This window comes from Manis javanica, chromosome 5, assembly GCF_040802235.1.
Source record: "Manis javanica isolate MJ-LG chromosome 5, MJ_LKY, whole genome shotgun sequence".
NCBI lineage: Eukaryota > Metazoa > Chordata > Mammalia > Pholidota > Manidae > Manis > Manis javanica.
Genome location: NC_133160.1, coordinates 101592689 through 101616528, shown reverse-complemented (window position 1 = coordinate 101616528; position 23840 = coordinate 101592689). Strand labels below are relative to the sequence as shown.

The window sequence follows — 23840 nt, the reverse complement described above, 5'->3', positions numbered from 1 at the left end:
TCTGGCTGCTGTGTGGCAAGCATGGCAGCAAGGGCCAGTCAAGAGGCTATTGGAGAAACCCACATGAGACATGACTGAATGAGGGGATGAGCCTGTATGACAGGCAGATGTCAAAAGTTCCAGGGCTCAGTTCCAACATGCTGAGTTTTAAATGCCTGTGAGACATCTGAAACAGAGAGAGCTTTGGTTAAACACTGAGAACCATAAACAAGACTCCTGTGGATGACAACCCAGCCTACCTTCTTGGGGTCCTCATTATGCAGTAATGTATTTGTTCCTTGATTTTTACAAAATGCTACAGACTCACATTCGATTGAACAACCAAGCAAAACAGTGAACTGTTTTTCAAGAGGCACCAATAGATTTCCAAGAAGTACACAATTGTAAAGTTTAGGATGTAGGCAGCTGCAGTGAATTTCAAAATCCAAATAGATAGTCTTTGTCTTCAGCCTCCCCAGCCCTTTGACCTTCTCTCTGATGACCTTGACCTCCCTACTATCTCAGCCATGTATGTTCCCAACCTTGCAGTGTGAATAGACACTGTCTTCTCACCCAGCTATCTTTCCCATCTTTTATCCATCTCCTGTCTTTCCAGCCCACTGCCTCCACTTATCAGAGGCCAACTTCCTCAGAACCCCCTTTGCTCCTTCCTGAGGCTAACTAACAGTCTCCTTTCATTCACTCTGCTCACTCAAGTACATCTCTCCAGAAATGTCCACCACCCCTCACTTTTTCACCCCTGCATCAATTTTTCCTTCTATTCTAATTACAAAATTCTGTGATTCTTCTCCTTCATTCCCCTCACCTTCTTTTAAGATGGCATATAAACCCCAAATTCTAGCAGCCCCTTGGAGTCATTTTTTTCTTAAAAAAAAAAGAGAATGATCGCACAGTTCCTGTCCATTACCCTCTCTCTCTCCCACTTCCTTTTAAAACCACTCCAATCAGGTGCTCATCCCACCTCATCCCCACACCCAAACAGTGTTAACAAAACTAAGTGACTGCCAAAGTGGCATACCCAATGACTTTGAAAAATTAAAATATAATTCATAAACCACAAAATCCACCCTTTGTAAGTATGGACAATCAAGTGGTTTCTAGTGTATTCATGATCAATTCTTAGTCTTCACCTTAGGTAAACCAACAGCAACACTGTCAGAGTTGAATATTCCCTCCTAGAAACTTTTCTTCTGTTTAGTTTCAGGACACTCCATTAGGAAGCTCAGTTTGGGACACATACTTTTTAGACATCCCTTTAATCACATAATTACACAACATATTACTTACTTTATAGATGGTAATCTGGCTCCTAATGTACAAAAAACCTATAAGTAAGGCTCAAGGAAGTGATTCTTTATTCATTGCAGTTCAATGTAACAGAGTCAGATGGAAAGGTACCTATGCTTCTTTCCACATTCTTCAGGAACTTGCAGAGGGGAAATAAAATACTGCTGTTCACTAAACACATGTGGCTACTACTCAGCAGCTGAAATATAGCTGGCTATAACATTTTGATGTTACTTAATTTCAATTCATTTAAAATAATGTGGGTAAAATTGCAATATTTCCAGAATCTCTCACCTGGCTTTAGTGCATCTTCATAGAATCGGTATTTCCAGGGGATGGAAAGGAGTAGTCCATCTCCATATGAATAGATAATTACAAGGGTGAGCAAGGGCTTATCTGGACCAGAGAGGTTGAGTGAAAGGCTCTTCTTCTTCAGCCTGGTAGTGAGAGACACCGGGGAGCAGAAGTGGATGACTGCTTGTAAGGAATAACCTTTATTTCTCCCTCCTGTGGCTGATTTCGATTTCAAATGTATTTGTCCAGGATTTTCCCCCCAGAGTTACACCTGGTGGTAGATGGCAGGACCTCTGAACCCAAAATCTGTCTACATGGATGGGACCCTTGGGCAGGCTGCCCTTAGAGATGGTGGGGAGCTGCCCAGAGTCCCCGCATGGATAGTGGGGAGGCCTCAGTGGCTGCAGCAGTAGAGGGTTCAGCTTCAACCTGGAGCTCTCTACCTATGGGGCTTCCAACTGCGGAGCTCCTAGTAGGGAACCAGTTTAGGGTAAAGCACTTCTGAGAAGGGTGGGACCTTCCTCAGAATTGGGGAAGGGTGGAAACACCGGAAGCAGTGGAATTAGCCCTCTGTGAGATAGAAGGCTGCTTAGAGGCCCTGACTGGCCATTTAGCAGCTGGCATTGTATGATCTCTTTTCCTTGTTGCTTTCTTTGTTTTGCAGTCTACTTTGTCTGATACTAGTACTGCAACACCTGCTTTTTTCTCCGTATTTTTTTGCATGAAATATCTTTTTCCATCCCATGACTTTTAGTCTGTGTATGTCTTTGGGTTTGAGATTAGTCTCTTGTAAGCAGCATATAGATGGATCTTGCTTTTTTATCCATTCTATTACTCTGTGTCTTTTGATTGGTGCATTCAGTCCATTTACATTTAGGGTGATTATTGAAAGATATGTACTTACTGCCATTGCAGGCTTTAGATTCATGGTTACCAAAGGTTCAAGGGTAGCTTCTTTACTATCTAACTATCTAATTTAACTCGCTTATTGAGCTATTATAAACACAGTCTGATGATTCTTTCTTTTTCTCCCTTCTTATTCCTCCTCCTCCATTCTTTATATGTTAGGTGTTTTATTCTGTATTCTTTTGTGTTTCCTTTCACTGCTTTTGTGAATAGTTGATTTTATTTTTTTGCCTTTAGTTAGCATTTGGTTTGTCTGCTTTCTTTGGTGTGATTTTATTTTCTCTGGTGACATCTATTTAGCCTTAGGAGTACTTCCGTCTAGAGCAGTCCCTTTAAAATATCCTGTAGAGGTGGTTTGTGGGAGGCAAATTCCCTAAACTTTGGCTTGTCTGGGAATTGTTTTATCCCTCCTTCATATTTAAATGATAATCGTGCTGGATACAGTATCCTTGGTTCAAGGCCCTTCTGTATCATTGCATTAAATATATCATGCCTTTCTCCTCTGGCCTGTAAGGTTTCTGTTGAGAAGTCTGATGATAGCCTGATGGGTTTTCCTTTATAGGTGACCTTTTTCTCTCTAGCTGCCTTTAAAACTCTGTCCTTGTCCTTGATCTTGGCCATTTTAATTATTATGTGTCTTGGTGTTGTCCTCCTTGAGTCCTTTCTGTTGGGAGTTCTGTGTATTTCCGTGGTCTGTTCGATTATTTCCTCCCCCAGTTTGGGGAAGTTTTCAGCAATTATTTCTTCAAATACACTTTCTATCCCTTTTTCTCTCTCTTTTTCTGGTACCCCTATAATGCAAATATTGTTCTGTTTGGATTGGTCAGACAGTTCTCTTAATATTCTTTCATTCCTGGACATCGTTTTATCTCTCTCTGCCTCAGCTTCTCTGTATTCCTGTTCTCTGATTTCTAGTCTCTTGTACCTCATCCAATCTGCTCTTGAGTCCTTCCAGAGATTGTTTTATTTCTGTATTCTCCCTCCTAACTTGATCCTTTAGCTCTTGCATATTTCTCTGTAGGTCCATCAGCATAGTTCTGACCTTTCTTTTGAATTCTTTTTCAGGAAGATTGGTTATATCTATCTCCCCAGGTCCTCTCTCAGGGAACCTACCATTTGCAGCAACATGGATGGAGCTGGAGAGTATTATGCTCAGTGAAATAAGCCAAGCGGAGAAAGAGAAATACCAAATGATTTCACTCATCTGAGGAGTATAGGATCAAAGGAAAAACTGAAGGAACAAAACAGCAGCGGAATTACCGAACCCAAAAATGGACTAACAGGTACCAAAGGGAAAGGAACTGGGGAGGATGGGTGGGCAGGGAGGGAGGAGGGGGAAGAAGAAGGGGGATATTAAGATTAGCATGCATGGGGGGGAGGGAGAAAGGGGAGGGTGGGCTGCACAATACAGAGAGGACAAGTAGTGACTCTACAACATTTTGCTAAGCTGATGGACAGTAACCGTAATGTGGTTGTTAGGGGGGACCTGATATAAGGGAGAGCATAGTAAACATAGTATTCTTCATACAAGTGTAGATTAAAAATTAAAAAAAAAAAAGAAAGAAAGAAAGAAAAGGGGGATTACTCCATGACAGGATAAAACTATTGGTAAATCAAAGATCAACGCATGCTTTAAATATCCTTAATGTTGATCACTTAAAGGGTGTCAGATGATCAGCTATGGAGGTACTCTTTTCTGATAATATTCCTTTCTCTTAATTAAAAAAAAAAAAAGCAGTTACTGTGTGCTGACCTCCAATGAGTTCTGCACAGTGGTATAGAGGGCATGTCAAAGTGTGGGCAAAGGGTCTGTTTGTTTCTATGCAGAAGATCAAGGCCTAGCTTGGATACCCAGAAAATGAACTAAGATACGATATGAGGAGGAGCTTCCGGCATCAGCACTCTCTGGAGGACTTGTGCCGGGGGATGATCATCAAAAAGCCTCCACAGGTATCCGGACGATGCTGTGGTTGTGGCTGCATCCAGCCCACCGTCTCCTGGACTTGCCATAGGAATGAGGAGGGAGATGTCTAGGCTGGCATGTGCATACAGTGAGACAACGAATTTGACCGGATCTGTACTGTTGGAACTCAACCAGGAGTTGGGAGGGGTGCAAGTTGTAGCACTCCAAAATCTCATGACTATAGACTATCTATGGTTAAAAGAACATATGGGATGTGAACAGATCCCAGAAATGGGCTGCTTTAATTTGTCTGATGGTTCAAGTACAGTTGGACAATATCCATCATATCATAGATAAATTTTCACAAATGCCTAGGGTGCCTAAATGGTTTTCTTGGCTTCACTGGAGATGGATGGTAATTATAGATTTGCTTTGTTTATGTCACCGTATTCCTATTATGTTAATATGTGTGTGCAAATTAGTTAGTAGTTTAAAACCTATACATACTTAAGGTACTATACAAGAAGATATGTCAAAGAAATAATCAATCCTCCCATGTTTCCTTCATATGCTACATCTATAGCTTTTCTTCTTCCTTCCTAATTACAACCCTTAAATAGAATTCGTGCCTCATATTGAATTTACTGAGTATCATAATTCCTCCAGGTGGTAAAGATACCTCGAGACAAGTGCTGGGCATAGAAGCCACAGGGCATAAATCTGCAAAGAAGTAAAAAGCTAACCTTTGCAAACAATATGGCTTCTCTCTCACTTACCAACTTTACATTTCCCTGTATGGTCCTGGAAGATGACTGGTTAGCCAGAGACGGGTAAGATTCCTCAAGGGAGGAACAACCTAAGACAGGCACAGTCGCAGGGGGGCCATCAGGTGAGAATTTGGGGATCAACAGAGGTGAGGCTCAGAACCTCACCCCTCCTGCTTTGAGAGAAATCTTCTGCATCCGTGGATGTCTTGCTGCCCTTGTCTAGCCTGGATTAATACTTAGTCCATAGGCACACACCTGATCATCTGATCATCTACATTTGCCCTCTTACAGCACTAAACTATGTTTTCTACCTTTATCTTGCATCTACCTACCACTTCAGCATTTTATTAAAAATAAAAATAATAATAATAATAGGAGAAATGTGGGATCAACATATAAATCAAGTACAAAAATCAAATGAATATTCATATTTGACCTGATTGTTTATAGGTCATAATGCATGATCAAAACCGAAAGTTTCTGTGATGAATGCCCTTGTACTGTTCACCATGTAAGAATTTATTCACTATGTAAAAATTCGTTCACCAAGTAAGAACTTGTTCGTTATGCTTCAGAAGATTGGAGACTGACGAGAATTAGGCTTGAGATGGATTAATGATTGTACATTGAGCACTGACCCCCCTATACTGAATTTTATTGTTGTTAACAACCATTTGATCAATAAATATGAGAAAGGCCCTCTCAAAAAAATAAAATAAAATAAAATAAAAATAAAAAAATAAAAAATAAAAGTAATAATAATAATAATAATAATAATAATAATAAGGGAGAAATGTGGGATTCACATATAAATCAAGTATAAAAATCAAACGAATATTCATATTTGACCTGATTGTCTGTAGTTCATAATGCGTGATCAAAACCGAAAGTTTCTGTGATGACTGCCCTTGTACTGTTCACCATGTAAGAACTTATTCACTATGTAAGAATTTGTTCACCATGTAAGAACTTGTTTGTTATGTTTCAGAAGATTGGAGACTGTTGAGAATTAGGTTTGGAGTGGATTAATGATTGTGCATTGAGTCCCCTGTACAGAATTTTATTGTTGTTAACAACCATTTGATCAATAAATATGAGAGATGCCCTCTCAAAAAATAAAAATTAAAATAAAAAAAATAAAAACAGAATAACCACGGACTCCTCCAGGGGAGGAGCCACACCCTCTCCAGGTTGTGAAGCACTTCATGCTTCACCCCTATACCCAGGATGAGCTGGTGGACATGAGCATTCAATATGGGCAGAAACCATCAGAACCTCTGCCTACATGGCTTTTATATCTTTGGGATATGGGGGTAGAATCATTGTTATGTCGGGTTCTGAAATGAATAGACTGGCTTCCCTGACAACTCACTCTTCCCTTGGCAGTGGTTGCAAAGTGCCCATCATAACCTTAGGGCATCAGGCACTTCTGGATTGGCTGACAGCTGCCATCAGGGCAGTTTGGCCTTATCAGTGTGATTTACCATACTTACCCACAAGCTGGAAAATGTATGCAGAGCTCCAGCAGGTGTTATGGAATTGGGCATGAAAAATATCATCTATAACATGAACCCCCAGGGCTCCTATGAGGAGTTGTTCACCATAGGAATGAGAAATCTGGTGCTGCATACAGCTCCACCATCTCTCTTTGAGTCCCTAGTGACTATTTTTGCTCCCCACATAGGGCAACCTGTAAATGAGGCTACTCATACTTTAGCAGATCTGGGGTGGGTTGAAAGAAGAAGAGCACAGAAGGAAGTACAGGCTACAACCGAAAGGAGAGGTGCAAAAGGCCCCGCTAAGGTCTCTGGGACCCAGATGAAAGTTGATTTGATAAAGGCCAGGGAAGTGAAAGAAAAACTTGATGGGCAGCCCAATAGGATCTTGTTAGAACTGTGGCACCAATTAAAGCCAGAGAAGCAGTTCCAGCTACTGAGGTCCAGGGCACAGAAGCCAGAGTCAAATCCCCATGTCTGGCGTGTGTCCCTGCAAGACTCCCTCAGGGACAGTTCTCAGGTTCTGCCTGGGCCCTCACCCCCACAAGATGATGATTGGGCATCGCATTTCAACTGAGGGGTGTCAAGGTCCCCACCTTCTCTATGCTGGGGACTGGAGGCCACATGTAGAATTAGCAATTCATTAGTCCCCTGTGAACGTACAATGTGTCCTGGCACTGGTAGACACAGGAGCTGAGTGTTCTCTGATTCATGGCAACCCTAAGGGTTTTCCCAGGACCTCTGCTGTGACAGATGGGTATGGGGGTAAGGCAATTAGAGTGAAGAAAGCCCAAATCCCATTGGGGATAGGGCATTTACCCCCAAAGTTGTGTACTGTGTACATCTCTCCCATCTCTGAATATATTTTGGGGGCAGATATCCTGCAGGGCCTGTAATTACAGACCATTGCAGGTGAGTTCAGACTGAGGGTATGTGTGGTAAAGGCAGTTCTGAGGGGACATGCTAAGCACCCATCTGTAGCTCTGCCTGTACCTTGGTGGGTGACAAATACTAAGCAGTATAAATTGTCTGGGGACACAAGGAAATTGGAGAAACTCTACAGGAGTTGGAGAAAGTGGGCATCAAAAAGCCCACTCATAGTCTTTTTAATTCCCCAGTGTGGCCAGTGAAAAAGCCACACAGTGGCTGGTGTATGACTGTGGGCTACAGGGAATTGAATATCACTGTACTTCCACAGGGATACCTCCACAATCCCACCATTTGTCATGGACTTGTAGCCCAGGACTTGGACAACTGGAGAAACTGAAAACAGTGCAGCTGTATCACTACACTGATGATATTACACTCACGTCTGATTCTCTTTCAGATTTAGAAGGGGCAGTCTCTAGACTGATGCAACATCTACAGGAGAAAGGATTGGCTGTGAACAGCACCAAGGTTCAAGGACCTGGATTGTCTGTAAAATTTTGGGGAGTTGTCCAGTTGGGTAAAACTAAAGTTATTCCTGATGCAGTCATAAACAAGGTCCAGGTTTTCCCCACCCCTACCACTACGGCAGTATTACAAGAGTTTTTGGGTCTTTTGGGCTACTGGAGGGTGTTTATCCTGCACTTGGTACAAATTCTTAAGCCTTTATACCAGGTGGTACAAAAGGACATCAGGTGGGACTGGGATGAGACACGTAGAGCTACTTTTACTGCTGCTAAGCAAGCAGTCAAGGCCATGCAGGCCTTGAGTTTAATGGACTCATCAAGGCGCTGTGAGCAAATGTTCATGTAACCAAAGATGGTTATGCATGGGGTCTTTGGCAGCAGTTTGAACAGACATGCCAACCTATTGGATTCTGGTCACAACATTGGAAAGAAGCAGAGGTCTGGTACACCTTGATAGAGAAGCAACTGGCTGCTGTGTACCATGCCTTGCTGACTACAGAGCCCATCGCTGGAACAGCTCTGACCAAAGTAATAACCACCTGTCCCATTGTGGGGTGGGTGTGAGACTGAACCCAGAGGACATGGAGTGGCATGGCACAGACGCCTACACTGGCCAAATGGAGTGCACAGAACCTTCTCTACTAGCCATTTAAGTGGAGAACTCCAACGGTTATTGGGCTAGTGACGTATGTAGATCAGTGGAAAGGAGGAAGAACTTGCTTTTGAGCCATTGGTAGCTAAGAGTCCTTATCAGGAGGGAAAAGCCCCTATACCTGAAGATGCTTGGTATACAGATGGCTCCAGTTATGGGCAGCCCCTGAAATGGAGGGCTGTGGCTTTCCATCCTAAGACTGAGACAATGTGGATGGAGGATGGAAAGGGGAAGAGCAGCCAATGGGCTGAGTTGCAGGCAGTATGGCTTATGATCACCCAGGAGCCCTCCCCCACAGCTGTCTGCACTGACAGCTGGGCTATCGGGGCTTGACCCTGTGGCTACCGACATGGTACCATGCCAAGTGGATGGTTGGTCACCAGCCCCTTTGAGGGAAAGAGTTGTGGCAAGACCTATGGGCCTTTGGTCAGACTAAGACTGTTACAGTATATCATATGACTGGCCATTTGCCTTTTGCATCCCCAGGGAATGATGAAGCAGACACACTGGTTCAGGTGTAGTGGCTAGAAGGAAAGCCTACCTCTGATGTGGTCCAATGGTTACATCAGTGTTTGTGGCACATGAGGCAAAAGACAATTTGGTTGTAGCCCATCGGTGGGGCTTGTCATTTACCTCTGAAGAAGTCAGCAGAGCCTGGAAGGAATGCATTGTATGCTCTAAGAGGGACTTACACTGAGTCCTACAGCAACATGGGACAATAGTAAGGGGGCCAATACCCCTTGTTAGGTGGCAGATAGACTACATTGGGCCTCTGCCCGTAACAGGAAGATATCGGTATGCCATGACTTGTGTGGACACGGTTACTGGACTATGAGTTGCTTTTCCTGCACATCACGGAGATCAGCAAACCACCAAGAGGGGCCTAGAGCATCTATTTGCAGCCTATGGCTAGCCGTACATTATTGAGAGCAATCAAGGCACCGTCTTTACTGGACATGATTTACAGGAATGGGTGCAGCAATTAGGAATAAAGTGGAAGTTTCATGTACCATACAACACTACCAAGTCAGGCATGATAGAGAGGTACAATGGTTTGCAGAAATCTGGCCTGAAGTCAGATACCAGTAGTCTATGGGGCTGGTCAGTTCGCTATGGACAGTGCTATGGCATTTGAATGAGAAGTCTGAAGAAGGAGCCTTGAGCCCTGTGGATATGCTAACACACATTGCTGCCCTTCCTATACAACTGTATGTGCAAATCAAAGAGGAGTTTTTGAACCCAGGATATGGCCAGCAGAACAACATCCTGCTGCCAGTCTCAACTGCATTAAATCCTGGAGACACTGTTGAAAGGACATGGCCTTGGACATTTTGACACATGGACCAGCATTGGCTAGCCCTTCTGGCACCTTGGGTAAAAGGTATGGAAGCTGGCCTCCTGTATGTTCCTGGAGTAACAGAAGAGTGGCCCCTAAAGATCATGGTAGCATACCCCAAATGTCCAGGAGGTAAGAGCATCTTATGGGGAAGTTTTGTTTTATCTTTATGGCCAGTGCATGTACCTCCTGTAGCCTATATATTGACCCATCTGTAACTCCCACAGATCTAGGGGCTCCCACTAGACCAGGATGAGATCCCATTCCTACTACTGTCCTATCACAGAACTACTCTCTTGCATGTATCCTACCTGATGAACAAGATTTGCCTATGTTGGTATCTTTAAAACATGTATATTATCACCCTTAAGGTTATTTTCTTCTACAGTCCCAGTGGCCTGGATGCACCCCCTGGCTGCAGCTGCTGCATGATGATTACTCTGAACTCCCTAATTTTCAGCTACTGACTGCCTGTGGAATGGGTGAGCTATGGTCTTAATCTGCATGGGACTTTGAACCTAGCTGAATCCTCCAGCTTGAGGATTATCAGGATTTTATGTTATTAGTCTGGTTATGGTACTCCAGTTTTCTCATCCAGGGGTCACTGCGGAAGATGGGGAACGAGTAGATTGTAAGGCAATATTTCTGAAGTGGTAAAATTGCAATATTTCCAGAATCTCTCGCCTGGCTTTAGTGCATCTCCATAGAATAGGTATTTTCCAGGGAGTGGAGAGGAGTAGTCCATCTCCATAGGAATAGGTGATTACAAGGGTGAGCAAGGGCTTATCTGGACTAGAGAGGTTGGGTGAGCAGTTCTTCTTCTTCAGCCTGGTCATGAGAGACACGGGGGAGCAGAAGTGGATGACTGCTTGTAAGAAATAACCTTTATTTCTCCCTTTGGCTGATTTCGATTTCAAAGGTATTTGTCCAAGATTTCCCCCCAGAGCTACAAATACCCAAATGTGGCTAATGTTACCACATTGAGCAATGCAGCTTTAGAATGATTTACTTTTTAAAAACATTTACTCATTCCTGGGTTATTTTTATAAATAACCAGTTATACAATCCCATAAAAGATGCATATACTTGCTATACCCTCTATCAAACTCATTACTGAGTTTCAAAACAGCATAAAACTCTATTATATTTATCTCAGAAAAGGTAGTGCTATATATTTCAGGTTCAGATTAACAAATCTATTAAATAACCAAGTTTGGCAATGGCTGAAAAAACAGTGCTTCAGTTTCTTCTAGAACTGTCATCTGAATTGCATCACTTTCCCCAAGTGAAACAAATGTGGTGAATTTCTAAAGAATGAAATCTGATCTACAAACGGAATTCACATTTTACCAAAACATTTTTGACCATACATAAATTTCATAACATTTTCATAATGAGTTTCATACTATTTTATTCAGAATTTCAAATACCAAAGGTAGGCGTTGGGGAAGAAAAAACTTTCTCTACCTCTTGAGGTTCTTCTAACTGCTCTAAGAACAAAATTGACATGAGACAGGTTAAAAAGAGAAAAAAACAAAGTTCAATTACATATGTATGGGGAAGCCATAGACATGGGTTCCAAACACAAAGACAATGGGGTAAATATGCCATCCTGAACCAAGGAGAAGGGGGTAGGAAGCTGAGACTTCTAAGGAAAAGGGAAGTAATTCTCAGGAATATGAAAAGACCAAATGTTTGATAAGCACAATACTTGATGGACCACACAGAAGCAATGAGGCACAGAGAGCAATATTAACAGATTTTGCCACATCAGATCCTTTCTCCTACACCTACTTTACATTACAAAACAGCTGTCTAAGGTGAGAGCTCCCCTGCTGGAGTAGTTCCTCTAACCAAATTCTTTCTTTTTTTTTGTTTTTTTTCCCAAATTCCTTTTATGCAGTTGTTGGGGCTGAAAGGTGTCGAAGTATCCTCAGACTTTTGGGCCTTGATGGTTCTCAAATCAAAATAATCTGTATGTCACAAAGGCACATCATGGTGCTATCAGGACACAGGCCAATGAAAGAAAAGCAAGAATGAATTTGAATAAGCTATAGCCCTTCCAGACACCCTGTAGAGCTTTCCTATTAAAGTGACAAAGATCTCTAGCAATGGCCGATATTTGGATTACAGCTGTGCAGGTTAGCATTAAAATTTTTCTAGCCCAGGCTCATGGAGCAGGAGCTTTCTTCTTGTGTATCTCCCATATTAACAAGTAAAACAATGACATTCTTAATGTAGCTTCTTTAGACTTTTCTGCAAATCAACCATTTCTGAAAGCCATATTCACATTTGAAAACCAAAAATTTACCTACACATGCTACTGTAAAAGCAGGGCCCTAATGTCCACTGTTAGTGTCCCCTTCCAAGCTCCTCACACCCTCTTCTCAACCATTCCTTCTGAATCAAAGACTAAATCACAACATGCCACACCACTGCTGCAAAGTAGCTTAAGGAAGGCATTATAAGCACCAGCAAAAGGAAGTCACTAACCATCACGTTTAGAAGAGCCACCTAGAGAAGTTAGATTTCTAGTAAGATTACGAAACTATATATAAATTTAGAAAGAGGGCAAACACACACAGATTATCTTCATTTTAAAAGGTCAGGACAAACCTTAATGAATAATATCTAAGAACTCAATATATTAACACAGCTAGAATTCAGAGAAAATATAATTATCCTGTTTCAAATCAGACATTCTTTCAGCCAAGAATGTCCTTCCCCACCTCTTTGCCTAAAACCTCACTTTCATCTGATAAATTAGAGATTACAGCACAGCTCCATCCCTCAGGGAGTACAAAACCTGGGAGGAGGGGGGAGTTCAGAAGGGGCCTCCTAAAGGAGACTAACCAGATAGATGGGAGGAAGAAAAAGGAGAGGAGAAAACCTGGTTTTAGAAAAGGAATGCAAAAATCCTTTAATTGAAAGAAGAAAAAGGAGAGGAGAGAACCTTGTTTTAGAAAAGGAATGCAAAAATCCTTAAATTGAAAGAGATCATGCTGAGATACACACGCCCTTCAGTATGCTGGAGTTTAGCTTTCAGGAAGAGGCAGTAAGAAAATGCAGCTACTGAAGCAAGCTAAAAGCCACTAACAGGTGAGTATGACTCTCATCACTCATCCTCATCTCCCTCTTTTCAGTTTATGAGGGGGACCTTCATAAGGCCAGAGAGGGATCTACAGGAAATTAATGACTTACGGAAACAAGGTATAAATTACAAAATAAAGTTACTTTTGGTAGGTATAATATTCTTTCCTATATAATGCCAACTCTACTCACAGTTTTGCTTAAACTTTGTTTTTTTTTTTCATGTTTATTGGAAATGTGAACAGTAAACAGTGTTGTAAACAATAAAACTCACCCTCTTTAAGTATGGTTTTTCAAATTTTGAAATTTCCTCAGGGAAACCCCCTCCTTCTACCCTGGCTGCTGACAACCACTGATGTTTTCTGTCCTTTTTCAATTTAATCTTCATCTTCTCTTTAAACAGATACAAATGCACATAAAGTAAACACCCTGTATGGCTATTCCTTTTTCCTTTACATTCCCACAAAATTTGCAAGAACTGTGTCCAAATTAATTTTAATCTCTGATAGAAAATTGAAACGTTATAAAATACATAGTCAAATTGTGAATAAAAATGATTAGGACCAGGCGTAACTTGCATGTATGTCACATCCCAAAGTTTCTGAAGTTTACCTGCAACTTGTCCAGCACTTTCCCAGAGGAAACTGATGTGTTTCATCCCTAAGGCTACTGGTAAAATGGACCATATGGGATTTGCCTTCCTCCCACCCTTAAATGTGTATGTAGTAAAGTACCTTGGAGTAAACTTGAAGAAATTGATTGTCTTCTCCAATCCTGTTTCTCATGAATGTAAAATTCATTCAACAAATATTTACTAGGCTTCTACTACATGGCAGGCACTAGGGATACAGAAGTAAACAAAATAAAACACATACAAACATTCCTGCCATCAAGACATTATGTGTGAAAAATGTCAGATAGCAGTGCTATGGAGAAAAAAATAAAACAGAAGAGGAGAGGTGGTCAGAGAAGGCCTTTCCAATGAGGCTTTGAGCAGAAACCTGGTGGTGGCTCTGTGGAGGTGAAATGCAAGCCCAAGCACTAGTCTAAGGAGCAGCAAGGAGGACAGTGGGGCTGAAACAGAGGGAGGGAGGATGGAAGAACACAGGAGATAAAGTCAAAGGTCAGGCCAGCCCACGTAGGACCTGTCACATCCACTGCAGGGAATCTGGCTTTGATTTCGAGTGAGACTGGAAGGCGCCACAAAGTTCTGAGTGAAGGAATGAAAAGATCAAACTATGAAAACGATGACTCTGACTTGGGAGGGTGGGGGATGGAAGAAGCTGGGGGAAGGAACAGAGCAGGGAGACCAGTAAGAGGCTACTGTAATCATCTGAGAGCCAAGATGGGGACACTCTCCTGCACCTGTCCCCCACAGTCTCTGACCCACAAACACCAGACACAAGATAAACACTCAGAAACTGTAAATAGAAAGAGTACCTGATTTCTAAGGAAGAGTGTGTTCAGATATGTACCTAAGGATACCAAGAGCACACCCTGAGTGCAGCACTCTCTTCTTTGTTCACAAGAAGGTGGGTGTTGGGGGGCAGGCCCAGGAGTCCAGCAGGCATGAGGCACCTAACTTCTGCAGCAAGGCCACAGCCAATGGAAGTTTTAAAAAACAGCAAATCTCGCTGTTTGACCTGATCCAAAATAATTTTTCCACCTTCCCCAATGCTGCCCAATCTGGAAAACACTAATGCAAGTATAAATAATAATGGTTTAGCTTCAGGCCCATAGGAACTGAAGAAAAACTCATTTACATTTAAGAGGGAATTTAAATAAAAGGAGTTTTGGGGGAAGATGGCCTTAAGACAGGCTGGGGAGCAGGGAGAGAGACACTGGCAGAGGCCCTGGAGGTGTAGTCACCACCCTTCATCCTCCGTCCCTTGGCGCTGCTGATCCCACCAAACTGGCACAGTGAGCAGATGAGCAGAGGGGAGGGGTGAGTAGAGAATTTTAGGATCCTGAGGTCCCAAGACAAAACCAAGTGGAGCAGGCAAAAATAAGGTGTCATTGAGTTAGAACTTACCCAAAGCTACACAGTCCTGGATCTAGAATTCAATCTTTCTTCCCAAGAGCCTAATACATTTGTGCTACATTAAGGTTAATATCTTGTACCTTGCTTAAAGTTCAATAATCACAATCACAATCATACACAAAGAATTATGAGTAGACAATCAGCTGAACTGCACTACTATTACTTGAAATTCTAGGACTTAACGAGAAAGACATTGTACACAGAGGTACAAAAGTGTGTGTGGTGTGTGCAACTATCTTCTTCACAAAATCATAGAGGTATTATAGGAGGTAGATAGCCAGAAATGACCAGGGAGAGGGCTGGGGACTTTGCCTAGTCTTTACATTTGGCTAGATGCTGGTTAATAGTCTAAATATGCTGTTCTTGCAGGATGTGGGGAGTGATGGTATAGATACCAGACCTGCCAAGACTGACTGGTTCCAACATGGAGCAGCTGACCCTGATTTCACCTCAAAGTACATTATAGATCAATAGCATACTAAAAATCACACCCCATGGCATCTTGACAGTTCCAAGGCAGACCATACTAAGGACAAAAAGAGGGTGTCACCCTATTTCCTAGAAATCCCCTCCCTAATGAGAGAAAACCCCACCTATCCCGAGGAATATTCCACCACTGCTTAAACTTCAGCTTCAAGACCACGCAACCTGAACCCCACTAGGCTGTTCATCTCTGGAGCATGCCTGCACTCCCTCCTTAAGTGTGCACTTTGCTTCATGAAACTGCTGGGCTGCTTATAACTGGAACACACCCGCACTCCCTTCTTGAGCATGTACCTTCACTTTATTAGACTACTTGTTGCTTGTATCTGCTTAACTTGATCATGAATTCTTTCTTGATCAGAATTAAGAAACCTTTCCCTTGGACATAAACATGAGCAACTTCTTCATGAACATATCTCCCCGGGAAAAGGAAATAAATGCAAAAATGAACAAGTGGGACTATACCAAGCTGAGAAGTTTCTGTACAGCAATGGACACCACCAATATAACAAAAAGGCATCATACAGTATGGGAGAATATATTCATAAATGACAGATCCAATAAATGGTTGACATTCAAAATATATAAAGAGCTTACCCACCTGAACAAACAAAAAGCAAATGATCCAATTAAAAAATGGTCAGAGGATCTGAACAGACACTTCTCCAAAGAAGAAATTCAGATGGCCAACAGGCACATGAAAAGATGCTCCACATCACTAGTCATCAGAGAAATGCAAATTAAAACCACAATGAGATATCACCTCACACCAGTAAGGATCACCACCATCCAAAAGACAAACAACAACAAATGTTAGCGAGGTTGTGGAGAAAAGGGAACCCTCCTACACTGCTGGTGGAAATGTAAATTAGTTCAACCATTGTGGAAAGCAGTATGGAGGTTCCTCAAAAAACTCAAAATAGAAATACCATTTGACCCAGGAATTCCAGTCCTAAGAATTTACCCTAAGAATGCAGCAGCCCAGTTTGAAGAAGACATATGCACCCCTATGTTTATCGCAGCACTATTTACAATAGCCAAGAAATAGGAGCAACCTAAGTGTCCATCAGTAGATGAATGGATAAAAAAGATGTAGTACATATACACAATGGAATATTATTCAGCCATAAGAAGAAAACAAATCCTACCATTTGCAACAACATGGATGGAGCTAGAGGGTATTATGCTCAGTGAAATAAGCCAAGTGGAGAAAGACAAGTATCAAATGATTTCACTCATCTGTGGAGTATAAGAACAAAGAAAAACTGAAGGAACAAAACAGTAGTAGACTCACAGAACCCAAGAATGGACTAAGTTACCAAAGGGAAAGGAACTGGGGAAGATGGGTGGGAAGGGAGGGATAAGGTGGACAAAGGGGTATTACGATCAGCACACATAATGTAGCAGGGGCTGGGGTGGGGCATGGGGAAGGCAGTATAACAACACAGAGAAGACAAGTAGTGATTCTATAGCATCTTACTACACTGATGGACAGTGATTGTAATGGGGTATGTGGTGGGGACTTGATAATAGGGGGTGTCTAGTACCCATAATGTTGCTCATGTAATTGTACATTAATAATACCAAAATAAATAATATATTAAAATATATATACACAAAGGTAATTTTGAATGTAGAAAAAGTTCTTAAATAGTAAAAAAAAAAATTTAAATCATCTATATATATGTAGAACATTTTATTACCATTTTTTCTGCAAGCTCCTGCACATATAAATTAAATATACTAATATAACAATGCTGCTCTTTCCTCTGTTAATTCTTGTAGTGGGCAACATTTATTTCTGTAAACTACTTTTGACTATTATAGATACTTTGCATTAGTATATAAATTTTAGAATCATCTTGTCATTGTCTGCTCCCTTCTTCCACAAATGAAAAGTAAACGAATAAATAAATAAATAACTCTAAACCCTGCCAATTTCATTTATTTCTCATAAAAGACTTAATTCAAATTAGCAACTACAATGAGGTCCTCTACAGTGTTTGAAATTGAAGGCATTAGTCATCTTTGTAGAGATGCATTTGTTAGGTCAAAAACCTAGTGAACTTTAAAAGTCCAAAGAAATTCCAGTAACACACCTACTGCCCAGATCATGTTTTCTAACAACATTCTCTGAAAAAAGGAACCAGAATGCCTTGGAGAAATGATTGATTCCAGGATTGGGGCATGGAAAGTACAAAATGAACCTGGAGCATGCTATTGTAGGGACCAAGAGCAGGTCACCCCAAGATGTGTCATTGTGACATGCAGATTATTTTGAGCTGAAAACCATCAAGGCCCAGAATACTCAGGAAGATACTTAAACAAACACACACACACACCTAAAATTGTGTAGAGAGAATACAGTTGGAAGAACTGCTCCAGGAGAGCTGTCACCTTAGATAACTATATTATAATGTAAAGTAGGTTAAGTAGACAGGGAGGGATGTGGCTTAGTCTGTTAAAATTCCTTTCTGTGCCCCATTGTTTCTGTGCGCCCCATCAAGTATTTTGTTTATCAAACATTTAGTCTTTTCATATTCCTGTGAATTACCGCCCTATTTCCTTTGAAGTCTCAGCCACCTATCCCCTTCTCCTTGGTTCAGGATGACATATAAACTTCATTCTCCGAGGGTCTTTGAATCTATGACAGTTTTCAACTCAAAATAATCTGCATGTCACAATGACACATCTTGGGGTGACCTGCTCTTGGTCCCTACAACAGCATGCTCCAGGTTCATTTTGTACTTTCCATGCCCTAATCCTGGAATCAATCATTTCTCCAAGGCATTTTGGTTCCTTTTTTCAGAGAATGTTGTTAGAAAACATGATCTGGGCATGTTGAACTATGTACATAGTTAAACTTTGTTTTTTCTCTCCCATTAATCTGATTTATGTCAGTTTGATTTCTAAACTAACTAGAAGAACCATGATGGGTAGAGGAAATTCCTTCCTCCCCAACACTGTGATAGAGAAAGTAAGGACAATGTTTTAAAAAAGGGGAAATGGTGGAATGGTGGGATGTCAAAAGGGCACAGAGGCCAATATGAATGAGGCACCCCCAGTGGCCCAAGCTGGAACAATTTGAGCAGCAAATTAAATAATGACAGTATTGGGTTATAACCCATATAGTAAAATAAAGCCCATAAATTCATACTAATACAAATAGTTGAATAAATAAATGGGGAAGAAGGGACAGCTCTTTTTTTTTTTTTTTAGATAATTATTTTTTATTGAAGGGTAGTTGACACACAGTATTACATTAGTTTCAGGTGTACAACACAGTGATTGAACATTTATATACATGATAATTCTAGGTACCAGCTATCACCATACCAGGTTGTTACAATATTTTGACTATATTCCTTATGCTATACATTACATCCCGGTTACTTATTTATTTTACAATTGGAAGTGTGTGTATATATATATATTTTTTTTGTGAGGGCATCTCTCATATTCATTGATCAAATGGTTGTTAACAACAATAAAATTCTGTATAGGGGGGTCAATGCTCAATGCACAATCATTAATCCACCCCAAGCCTAATTTTCATCAGTTTCCATTCTTCTGAAGCATAAAGAACAAGTTCTTACATGGAGAACAAATTCTTACATAGTGAATAAGTTACATGGTGAACATTACAAGGGCAGTCATCACAGAAGCTTTCGGTTTTGATCATGCATTATGAACTATAAACAGTCAGTTCAAATATGAATACTCCTTTGATTTTTATACTTGATTTATATGTGGATACCACATTTCTCTCTTTATTATTATTATTTTTAATAAAATGCTGAAGTGGTAGATAGATACAAGATAAAGGTAGAAAACATAGTTTAGTGTTGTAAGAGAGAAAATGTAGATGATCAGGTGTGTGCCTGTAGACTATGTGTTAATCCAAGCTAGACAAGGGCAATAAAACATCCACGTATGCAGAAGATTTCTCTCAGAATGGGGGAGGGGGGGTTCTAAGCCTCACCTCTGTTGATCCCCATTTTCTCACCTGATGGCCCCCCTGCGACTGTGCCTGTCTTAGGTTGTTCCTCCCTTGAGGAATCTTACCCATCTCTGGCTAACCAGTCATCTTCTGGGGCCATACATGGAAATGTAAAGTTGGTAAGTGAGAGAGAAGCCTTACTGTTTGAAAAGGTTAGCTTTTACTTCTTTGCATGTTTATGTCCAGGACAGCTCTTCTTTACAGAAGAATTCTAATTAGTAAACATAGAAGAAATGAGAAAAAAAAGTTTTTACACCATTAGAACAACATAGTGTAATGTACATCAAGTTCCACCATGGATGCTAAATTAGTGAATAAAAGTATACAGAGAAACAGGATATTTGCATAGCCCAAGTTCCACTCCAAACATATCTACTAAGTACAAGGGGAAAAATGATATCTTTCCACTAGGGACCTGGCAAATGGCATCTAAACCAAGGTTTACATTAGTAATAAAACATCATGTACCCTTGATAAGATGCTCTGGGATTACTTCTGGTATTTCTTTTCCAAAATGCATAACCTCAATCTAATCAAGAGAAAACATCAAGTACTAATTGAGGGGTTTCTACAAAATGACTGACCAGTACTCTTCACAAGTGTCAAGGTCATGGAAAACAACAGAAAGTTGAGGAATTGTCACAGACTGGAGGAAAATAAGAATATATAACAATCAAATGCAACATGAGATCCTAGACTGGATCCTGAACAGAAAAGGGAGAGTGAAAAGCCGGTGAAATCCAAATAAATCTACACTTTAGTTAACAGTATTACAGTATAGCACCAATGTTATTATCTTTATATTGAGTTTTCACAACTATACTATAGTTATGCAAGATGTTACAGGAACTCTCTGTAGCATTTCTTTGGGCAATTTTCCAGTCTAAAAATTATCTCAGAGGAAAAAAATTAAAATAAATAATGAAGTAACCTCAGTATTTTTCAGTGTTTATAATGGAAGCATAATGTCAGACTTAAAATGCCATCTTTGTTATTGAAAAACTTCCTCATCAAGATCTACACAATTCAGTCAAAACATTGTTTTATAAATAATAACACATGAAGACATTTTGACATATTTATGATTAGCTGAAATTAGATATGAGAGTTGTGAGATTTCTCCTAAAAACTAAGCTTTAGAGGCTATCTCTATCATGTTGAGAAGGAATTAAGAGCAGGAAACTTACATTTTGCAAACTATTCTCCAGATGCTATTTGTACCTCTTCTTTGTTTAGATGAAAATTATGAAGGGAGAGGAGAATAGCAATTTGCTTTTTGTTGAAAAATTCAAACTTTTTAGTTCATTCTATGAGGCAAGATGGAACACATCTCCCTGCCAGGAGTTTGAGAGGTATGCATCTACATATGAAATCAGAGCACAGTGTAGCTCCGGAACAACTAAGTAGCAAGGGCGAATTTATACTGTAGCAGTCTGAGTGGGTCAACTGGCCCTAGGTTGCTAGTCACAACTGTGCCTAAATCAACACTGTACATGTCAACTGGATTCTACTTCCATAGAAGTGATGAGTGGTATGGCAATAATAACAATAGCACTATTAGATTTAGGTAGGACTGAAATGACCATTAGATTTTTAACTTGAACTAGTGTACTGCTTTATGTTTTCTGAAGTCCAAGTGTTCTATCTGTGATAGTATATTTATATACTGTTATATGATGTATCCTAGAAAGACATAAAACAATATCCTTGTGTTATGAAACAGGATCCTCATGTTATAAATGGATCAGAAAAATTATAAATCAAAGACAGATGGGGGGTTGCAAAACCAAGACTCAGGGTGTCTAGACTTCCTAAACCACAGTAGGTATGGATTGGAATAACAGACAAGCATTATTTCCTAAATTCTTGCATTTCCTGTAGTTTTTTCCTTCTGTATTTAATAAGAACAAGTAGGTATTAGAAATAAGTTATTAGTTATTAAAAGCAAGAGGCACACCTAGACACATTATCTTCTGGATAAACTAAGGCTTATCATCCCAACCAACTGCTATCAGTATATTAATTAATGCCTCAAACCAAGCTACCCATGGCGGCTGCTAGCTACATGTGGCTACTTAACACTTGAAATGTGGATAGTCCAAACTGATATGTGCTATACATGTAGTATATACACCAAATTTCAAAGACCAGCATGAAAAAGGAAAGTAAAATATCTCCTTCACAATTTTAGATAGATTGCATATTGAAATTATAATATCTTCAATATATTGTTTATATAAAAAGAGGCAGATATGGTTTTCAGTTTCTAAACAATACTGGGCTACATGGTCTCATTTGATCCTCACAACTTGGGCACAGGTATTTCCATTTTACAGAAGAGGCTATGAGCCAGTACTGACATGCCAGGACCAGATCCCAGGTCTTCAGACTTCTACTGCCAGATGACTCCACTGGCTAAACACTTATATAATAAAATAGCTTCAACAGTGTTTATTAACAATAGGGTAATAATGAGAAGGCCTTTAGCATTCCTGGTGGTGGGTCATGTTAGAATACTAAGTGTTCTCAGCACACCTGACACTCTGTACTACTATATTGGCACTTTGAACTGATTCATATTTTACTTCTGGAATCCTTAAATAAAATACAGATCTCTCCCATCCAAGCTCATATGTTCTCTAGTCTCATAAAGAAATTATGGTCCAGAGAAATGAAGTGAATTCATCAAAGGTAGAAAATGAAGGAATGACAGTTTATTAAGTAAGACCCAAGTTAGGTCTGGGTTTACTTCCTAATAGCTCATACACTACTTTCATGTCCTTGTACCCCTTACAACAAGTTGCTCTGTGAACATCTAAGGAAAATATTAAACAAATTATCATGCTGGATCAAAGAAAAGAAAGAAAGATATGACTAATTTCAAAAAGAGCTCAATATGCTCTTTTAGTCCCACTTAAGAGTGACGCTATGAACTCTCAGCCTCCTCCTCTATAAACGTGGGACTAACAGTCCTCCCAGGAAGGCTTAGTGTGAGAATTAAAATAAGAATGGATGTAAAAAACATTTGCACACACTAAGCACTCAAACCGCCCATTATCGGCCATTTACTTCATTATTCTGAGGAACTAAGGAACTTGTCTTAAGCAATTCCAAACTAATATGGGATGGTGAGGAAGAGGAGTAAAATGAAATGTTTTTTTCTCCCTTTCTAAATATTCCATTGTTCCTTTAACTTTTCTACCCCTTCCCTCCCCTGCCCGTAGGGGACAGTCAGGATGGGGCCAGGGTCACTAATGAAGACAGAAGTAGGAGGGGCAGGACCTTCTGTGTGAAAACACCCAAATTATGAATACCTCTCAGGCAATTTTCCCTCTTTCCTTGTAAGACACTCGGCTCAAGTGTCTTCAGAGGAAGGTTGTAGGATTTGTGCTTTCTAGAGACTTTACTTTTCCCCTTCTGGATAACTTAAAGAACTTAATACTGTTGAAATGACAGAGACTGCCTACCTAGTGCTATCTGGGGCTCAGCACAAATTTCCAGCTAGCCCAAGGTTCTAAAGAGTAACAAGGTCTTTTCAGTCACAGCCTAAAGGGACTGGACTCTGATGAGCAAAGTGCAAGAAACCTCATTCAACAGTGTTTATGACCTTGCTAAGACTGCACTTCACTTTACTTGCAGAAAACAAAATTTCTTTGAAATCAGGATGGGAGCAACACGTTTGCTTCACCCACACCTACCTACCCACTATTAACTTCAATGCTACAATTTTATGAACATTTTAATCTCTATAAATGGCTATGTGGCTTAAAAATTATATAACCACTTTCTAACAGTACCCTAGTGAAAGAGAATACCTGGTTCAAAAACCTATTGGGGACTATCATGAAAAGAGGCAGTGACTCTTAATGGGCTTTTAGGCAAGGTGATGAAAATGGGATAGTTGCACAAATTGTGCACTTTCAATAGGCAAACTGAAGGTATGACAATTACATCTTATAAAGTTGTTCTCAGGGAAAAAAAAACAACATGAGGTCAAAATAATTCAGACACTTTATCATTATCGGTTCACATCCTGGAGTGAACTGGGAACTGATTTTTTTTTAAGAATAAACTTCAGCTTCCTGTAGCCCTATACATAGAGAGGAAGGCCATTCAGGTTCCTAATTTTTCACTAAAAAAGCTCAGCCTGAACATAACTCCTTATAACCAATAAGTCCTATAAACCTTCCC

General features: G+C 40.4%; 1 protein-coding gene across 14 annotated transcripts in view; it reads right to left on the bottom strand.

Annotated features, from left to right (window-relative positions):
* Window positions 1-23840, bottom strand: part of ABCG2 (ATP binding cassette subfamily G member 2 (JR blood group)) — a 205436-nt gene that overhangs the window by 84072 nt on the left and 97524 nt on the right. Inside the window, exon 1 of one of the 14 annotated variants that reach the window (XM_017649387.3) lies at window positions 1582-1700. The exons of the other annotated variants lie outside the window; for them this stretch is intronic. The gene's annotated coding sequence lies outside the window, so the exon portion shown is untranslated. Of the gene's footprint in view, window positions 1-1581; window positions 1701-23840 lie in introns of those variants that run through there. 14 annotated transcript variants of the gene reach the window in all.